The sequence below is a fragment of the Cololabis saira genome, chromosome 17, assembly GCF_033807715.1.
Source record: "Cololabis saira isolate AMF1-May2022 chromosome 17, fColSai1.1, whole genome shotgun sequence".
Lineage (NCBI taxonomy): Eukaryota > Metazoa > Chordata > Actinopteri > Beloniformes > Belonidae > Cololabis > Cololabis saira.
Window position 1 is genome coordinate 874,689 of NC_084603.1, and position 8,905 is coordinate 883,593.

Genomic DNA, 8,905 nt, shown 5'->3' on the forward strand with positions numbered 1-8,905 from the left:
CCTGTCGTATTATACAAAACTACTAGTAGAGGAAATATAAGAAAAAAGAACATCCTGGAGGTTTTATGAACAAGAGACATGTAGCTGTCTTAATAAGCCAGAAATGGTAATTTGTTATATTTTTATTTTATTGGGTTTCTAAAGAATATGTACCATGTGTTTCTTTCAGCAACATTGTATCTGTGTGTGTATGTCCCTCAGTACTTCAGTCCTGCTGTAGGGGGCAGCAGAGCCACGCCTCCTCCTAATTGGTGCTGGGTAAATTGAGTGCACCTGATGAGCCAAGCTCATTCTGAACTGACTTCAGTGGTGGTAGCAGTTCATGTGTTGAACAAGAGTTGCCGTAAAATAAATAAAACAACTTTAACTATCCTAAAAACGTGGTAGAAGGCTTACACGGTACGTTGTTGTCTTTGTTTGTATACATATTTATTTAATTTCATTGTTTGCTTAAAGATGTAAAGATTTCATTCAACGTGTTAAAAATGTATTATTTGTTTGTTTGCAGTTTTTCACGTTGTCTGTGGGGAAATAAAATACCTTCAGATGTCAGTGGAGCGTTGTCTTTATCTACCATTTTAAGAAGATTTAGGAGCAGTTACAAGACATATAAACAAAAATAAGAGACAAGTAAAGTTAAAACAAAGGAACAGTAAGACATTTTAAAGCAAATAGCATCGACATTTCGGAAAGAGACTAAAGCTAAAGCTGCAACACGGGGGTACTGGAGCCCTCTGGTGGACGACAGGAGTACTGCAGCTGCTAAAGCTTTTTCTTTCTTTTTTATTGAACAGAATTTTTTAAACAAGAAAAACACACTTTATACTATGACAGAATATTAGGGCCAAACTAAGAAAAAAAAGTTACGAAAATAATGTCATAATATGAGAATAATGTCGTAGAATTACGAGAATAAAGTCGTAAAATTACGAGAATAAAGTCGTAATATTTTGAGAATAAAGTCGTAGAATTACGAGAATAAAGTCGTAATATTTTGAGAATGAAGTCGTAATATTACGAGAATAAAGTCGTAATATTTTGAAAATAAAGTCGTAATATTATGAGAATAAAGTCGTAATATTACGAGAATAAAGTCGTAATATTTTGAAAATAAAGTCGTAATATTACGAGAATAAAGTCGTAATATTTTGAAAATAAAGTCGTAATATTACGAGAATAAAGTCGTAATATTTTGAAAATAAAGTCGTAATATTACGAGAATAAAGTCGTAATATTTTGAGAATAAAGTCGTAATTTTATGAGAATAAAGTCGTAATATTTTGAGAATAAAGTCGTAATATTATGAGAATAAAGTCGTAATATTTTGAGAATAAAGTCGTAATATTATGAGAATAAAGTCGTAATATTATGAGAATAAAGTCGTAATTTTATGAGAATAAAGTCGTAATATTATGAGAGTAAAGTCGTAATATTATGAGAATAAAGTCGTAATTTTATGAGAATAAAGTCGTAAGATTTTGAGAATAAAGTCGTAATATTTTGACAATAAAGTCGTAATATTATGAGAATAAAATCGTAATATTACGAGAATAAAGTCGTAATATTTTGAGAATAAAGTCGTAATATTACGAGAAAAAAGTCGTAATATTACGAGAATAAAGTCGTAATATTACGAGAATAAAGTCGTAAAATTACAAGATAAAGTCATAATATTTTGAGAATAAAGTCGTAATTTTATGAGAATAAAGTCGTAATAATATGAGAATAAAGTCGTAATATTTTGAGAATAAAGTCGTAATATTACGAGAATAAAGTCGTAATATTACGAGAATAAAGTCGTAAAATTACGAGAATAAAGTCGTAATATTTTGAGAATAAAGTCGTAATATTACGAGAAAAAAGTCGTAATAATATGAGAATAAAGTCGTATAATTACAAGAATAAAGTCGTAATATTTTGAGAATAAAGTCGTAATATTTTGAGAATAAAGTCGTAATTTTATGAGAATAAAGTCGTAATATTAAATATATTATAATATATAAATATAACTTCACAATATGCTCAATATTCAACATTTTGATACACTCTTCCTGTTAGAGCTATCATAAATTAACATTTTATTCTCATAATATTATGACTTTATTCTCGTGATTTTACGACTTTATTCTCAATATATTATGACTTTATTCTCGTAATTTCCAATTTTTTTTTGTCTTAGTTTGGCCCTAATACTCCGTCGTATTATACACAACTACTAGTAGAGGAAATATAAGAAAAAAAGAACATCCTGGAGGTTTTATGAACAAGAGACATACAAACAAAAATAAGAGACAAGTAAAGTTAAAACAAAGGAACAGTAAGACATTTTAAAGCAAATAGCATCGACATTTCGGAAAGAGACTAAAGCTAAAGCTGCAACACGGGGGTACTGGAGCCCTCTGGTGGACGACAGGAGTACTGCAGCTGCTAAAGCTTTTTCTTTCTTTTTTATTGAACAGAATTTTTTAAACAAGAAAAACACACTTTATACTATGACGGAGTATTAGGGCCAAACTAAGAAAAAAATACGAAAATGAAATCATAATAATATGAGAATAAAGTCGTAATATTACGAGAATAAAGTTGTAATATTATGAGAATAAAGTCGTAATATTATGAGAATAAAGTCGTAATATTACGAGAATAAAGTCGTAATATTATGAGAATAAAGTCGTAATATTACAAGAATAAAGTCGTAATATTATGAGAATAAAGTCGTAATATTATGAGAATAAAGTCGTAATATTACAAGAATAAAGTCGTAATATTATGAGAATAAAGTCGTAATATTACGAGAATAAAGTCGTAATATTACGAGAATAAAGTCGTAATATTTTGAGAATAAAATCGTAATATTATGAGAATAAAGTCGTAATATTACGAGAAGAAAGTCGTAATATTATGAGAATAAAATCGTAATATTACGAGAATAAAGTCGTAATATTTTGAGAATAAAGTCGTAATAATATGAGAATAAAGTCGTAATATTACGAGAATAAAGTCGTAATAATATGAGAAGAAAGTCGTAATATTACGAGAATAAAGTCGTAATATTTTGAGAATAAAGTCGTAATAATATGAGAATAAAGTCGTAATATTACGAGAATAAAGTCGTAATATTATGACAATAAAGTCGTAATATTATGAGAATAAAGTCGTAATAATATGAGAATAAAGTCGTAATATTATGACAATAAAGTCTTAATATTATGATAAAAAAGTCGTAATATTACGAGAATAAAGTCGTATGAATATGAGAATAAAGTCGTATAATTACGAGAATAAAGTCATAATATTTTGAGAATAAAGTCGTAATATTACGAGAATAAAGTCGTAATATTTTGAGAATAAAGTCGTAATATTATGAGAATAAAGTCGTAAAAGTATGAGAATAAAGTCATAATATTTTGAGAATAAAGTCGTAATATTATGAGAATAAAGTCGTAAAATTACGAGAATAAAGTTGTAATATTATGAGAATAAAGTCTTAATATTATGAGAATAAAGTCGTAATATTTTGAGAATAAAGTTGTAATATTATGACAAAAAAGTCGTAATATTACGAGAATAAAGTTGTAATATTACGGGAATAAAGTCATAATATTTTGAGAATAAAGTCGTAATATTACAAGAATAAAGTCGTAATATTTTGAGAATAAAGTCGTAATTTTATGAGAATAAAGTCGTAATATTAAATATATTATAATATATAAATATAACTTCACAATATACTCAATATTCAACATTTTGATACACTCTTCCTGTTAGAGTTATCATAAATTAACATTTTATTCTCGTAATATTACGACTTTATTCTCATAATATTATGACTTTATTCTCGTGATTTTACGACTTTATTCTCAATATATTATGACTTTATTCTCGTAATTTCCAATTTTTTTTGTCTTAGTTTGGCCCTAATACTCCGTCGTATTATAAACAACTACTAGTAGAGGAAATATAAGAAAAAAAGAACATCCTGGAGGTTTTATGAACAAGAGACATACAAACAAAAATAAGAGACAAGTAAAGTTAAAACAAAGGAACAGTAAGACATTTTAAAGCAAATAGCATCGACATTTCGGAAAGAGACTAAAGCTAAAGCTGCAACACGGGGGTACTGGAGCCCTCTGGTGGACGACAGGAGTACTGCAGCTGCTAAAGCTTTTTCTTTCTTTTTTATTGAACAGAATTTTTTAAACAAGAAAAACACACTTTATACTATGACGGAGTATTAGGGCCAAACTAAGAAAAAAATACGAAAATAAAGTCATAATAATATGAGAATAAAGTCGTAATATTACGAGAATAAAGTCGTAATATTTTGAGAATAAAGTCGTAATATTATGAGAATAAAGTCGTAATATTACGAGAATAAAGTCGTAATATTTTGAGAATAAAGTCGTAATATTTTGAGAATAAAGTCGTAATATTACGAGAATAAAGTAGTAATATTTTGAGAATAAAGTCTTAATATTATGAGAATAAAGTCGTAATATTATGAGAATAAAGTCGTAATATTATGAGAATAAAGTCGTAATATTTTGAGAATAAAGTCGTAATATTACGAGAATAAAGTAGTAATATTTTGAGAATAAAGTCTTAATATTATGAGAATAAAGTTGTAATATTATGACAATAAAGTCGTAATATTATGAGAATAAAGTCGTAATATTATGAGAATAAAGTCGTAATATTACGAGAATAAAGTCGTAATATTACGAGAATAAAGTCATAATATTTTGAGAATAAAGTCGTAATATTACGAGAATAAAGTCGTAATATTTTGAGAATAAAGTCGTAATATTACGAGAATAAAGTCGTAATATTACGAGAATAAAGTCGTAATATTACGAAAGTCGTAATATTATGAGAATAAAGTCGTAATATTACGAGAATAAAGTCGTAATAATATGAGAATAAAGTCGTATAATTACGAGAATAAAGTCGTAATATTTTGAGAATAAAGTTGTAATATTATGACAATAAAGTCGTAATATTATGAGAATAAAGTCGTAATATTATGAGAATAAAGTCGTAATAATATGAGAATAAAGTCGTAATATTACGAGAATAAAGTCGTAATATTACGAGAATAAAGTCGTAATATTTTGAGAATAAAGTCGTAATATTTTGAGAATAAAGTCGTAATAATATGAGAATAAAGTCGTAATATTACGAGAATAAAGTCGTAATAATATGAGAATAAAGTCGTAATATTATGACAATAAAGTCGTAATATTATGAGAAAAAAGTCGTAATATTACGAGAATAAAGTCGTATTAATATGAGAATAAAGTCGTATAATTACGAGAATAAAGTCATAATATTTTGAGAATAAAGTCGTAATATTATGAGAATAAAGTCTTAATATTATGAGAATAAAGTCGTAATATTACGAGAATAAAGTCGTAATATTACGAGAATAAAGTCGTAATATTTTGAGAATAAAGTCGTAATATTACGAGAATAAAGTCGTAATATTTTGAGAATAAAGTCGTAATAATATGAGAATAAAGTCGTAATATTACGAGAATAAAGTCGTAATAATATGAGAATAAAGTCGTAATATTATGACAATAAAGTCGTAATATTATGAGAAAAAAGTCGTAATATTACGAGAATAAAGTCGTATTAATATGAGAATAAAGTCGTATAATTACGAGAATAAAGTCATAATATTTTGAGAATAAAGTCGTAATATTATGAGAATAAAGTCTTAATATTATGAGAATAAAGTCGTAATATTACGAGAATAAAGTCGTAATATTTTGAGAATAAAGTCGTAATATTATGAGAATAAAGTCGTAATAATATGAGAATAAAGTCGTAATATTACGAGAATAAAGTCGTAATATTACGAGAATAAAGTCGTAATATTTTGAGAATAAAGTCGTAATATTACGAGAAGAAAGTCGTAATATTACGAGAATAAAGTCGTAATATTACGAGAATAAAGTCGTAATATTTTGAGAATAAAGTCGTAATATTACGAGAAGAAAGTCGTAATAATATGAGAATAAAGTCGTAATATTATGAGAATAAAGTCGTAATAATATGAGAATAAAGTCGTAATATTACGAGAATAAAGTCGTAATATTACGAGAATAAAGTCGTAATATTTTGAGAATAAAGTCGTAATATTACGAGAAGAAAGTCGTAATATTACGAGAATAAAGTCGTAATATTTTGAGAATAAAGTCGTAATAATATGAGAATAAAGTCGTAATATTACGAGAATAAAGTCGTAATAATATGAGAATAAAGTCGTAATATTATGACAATAAAGTCGTAATATTATGAGAAAAAAGTCGTAATATTACGAGAATAAAGTCGTATTAATATGAGAATAAAGTCGTATAATTACGAGAATAAAGTCATAATATTTTGAGAATAAAGTCGTAATATTATGAGAATAAAGTCTTAATATTATGAGAATAAAGTCGTAATATTACGAGAATAAAGTCGTAATATTTTGAGAATAAAGTCGTAATATTAAATATATTATAATATATAAATATAACTTCACAATATGCTCAATATTCAACATTTTGATACACTCTTCCTGTTAGAGTTATCATAAATTAACATTTTATTCTCATAATATTATGACTTTATTCTCGTGATTTTACGACTTTATTCTCAATATATTATGACTTTATTCTCGTAATTTCCAATTTTTTTTTGTCTTAGTTTGGCCCTAATACTCCGTTGTATTATACACAACTACTAGTAGAGGAAATATAAGAAAAAAAGAACATCCTGGAGGTTTTATGAACAAGAGACATACAAACAAAAATAAGAGACAAGTAAAGTTAAAACAAAGGAACAGTAAGACATTTTAAAGCAAATAGCATCGACATTTCGGAAAGAGACTAAAGCTAAAGCTGCAACACGGGGGTACTGGAGCCCTCTGGTGGACGACAGGAGTACTGCAGCTGCTAAAGCTTTTTCTTTCTTTTTTATTGAACAGAATTTTTTAAACAAGAAAAACACACTTTATACTATGACGGAGTATTAGGGCCAAACTAAGAAAAAAATACGAAAATAAAGTCATAATAATATGAGAATAAAGTCGTAATATTACGAGAATAAAGTTGTAATATTATGAGAATAAAGTCGTAATATTACGAGAATAAAGTCGTAATATTATGAGAATAAAGTCGTAATATTATGAGAATAAAGTCGTAATATTACAAGAATAAAGTCGTAATATTATGAGAATAAAGTCGTAATATTATGAGAATAAAGTCGTAATATTTTGAGAATAAAGTCGTAATATTACGAGAATAAAGTCGTAATATTTTGAGAATAAAGTCGTAATATTATGAGAATAAAGTCGTAATATTTTGAGAATAAAGTCGTAATATTACGAGAATAAAGTCGTAATATTTTGAGGATAAAGTCGTAATATTACGAGAATAAAGTCGTAATATTACGAGAATAAAGTCGTAATATTATGAGAATAAAGTCGTAATATTATGAGAATAAAGTCGTAATATTACAAGAATAAAGTCGTAATATTACGAGAATAAAGTCGTAATATTATGAGAATAAAGTCGTAATATTACAAGAATAAAGTCGTAATATTATGAGAAAAAAGTCGTAATATTACGAGAATAAAGTCGTAATATTTTGAGAATAAAGTCGTAATATTACGAGAATAAAGTCGTAATATTATGAGAATAAAGTCGTAATATTATGAGAATAAAGTCGTAATATTTTGAGAATAAAGTCGTAATATTACGAGAATAAAGTCGTAATATTACGAGAATAAAGTCGTAAAATTAAGAGAATAAAGTCGTAATATTTTGAGAATAAAGTCGTCATATTATGAGAATAAAGTCGTAATATTACGAGAATAAAGTCGTAAAATTAAGAGAACAAAGTCGTAATATTTTGAGAATAAAGTCGTAATATTACGAGAATAAAGTCGTAATTTTATGAGAATAAAGTCGTAATATTAAATATATTATAATATATAAATATAACTTCACAATATACTCAATATTCAACATTTTGATACACTCTTCCTGTTAGAGTTATCATAAATTAACATTTTATTCTCGTAATATTACGACTTTATTCTCATAATATTATGACTTTATTCTCGTGATTTTACGACTTTATTCTCAATATATTATGACTTTATTCTCGTAATTTCCAATTTTTTTTGTCTTAGTTTGGCCCTAATACTCCGTCGTATTATAAACAACTACTAGTAGAGGAAATATAAGAAAAAAAGAACATCCTGGAGGTTTTATGAACAAGAGACATACAAACAAAAATAAGAGACAAGTAAAGTTAAAACAAAGGAACAGTAAGACATTTTAAAGCAAATAGCATCGACATTTCGGAAAGAGACTAAAGCTAAAGCTGCAACACGGGGGTACTGGAGCCCTCTGGTGGACGACAGGAGTACTGCAGCTGCTAAAGCTTTTTCTTTCTTTTTTATTGAACAGAATTTTTTAAACAAGAAAAACACACTTTATACTATGACGGAGTATTAGGGCCAAACTAAGAAAAAAATACGAAAATAAAGTCATAATAATATGAGAATAAAGTCGTAATATTACGAGAATAAAGTCGTAATATTTTGAGAATAAAGTCGTAATATTATGAGAATAAAGTCGTAATATTATGAGAATAAAGTCGTAATATTATGAGAATAAAGTCGTAATATTACGAGAATAAAGTCGTAATATTTTGAGAATAAAGTCGTAATATTTTGAGAATAAAGTCGTAATATTACGAGAATAAAGTAGTAATATTTTGAGAATAAAGTCTTAATATTATGAGAATAAAGTCGTAATATTATGAGAATAAAGTCGTAATATTATGAGAATAAAGTCGTAATATTTTGAGAATAAAGTCGTAATATTACGAGAATAAAGTAGTAATATTT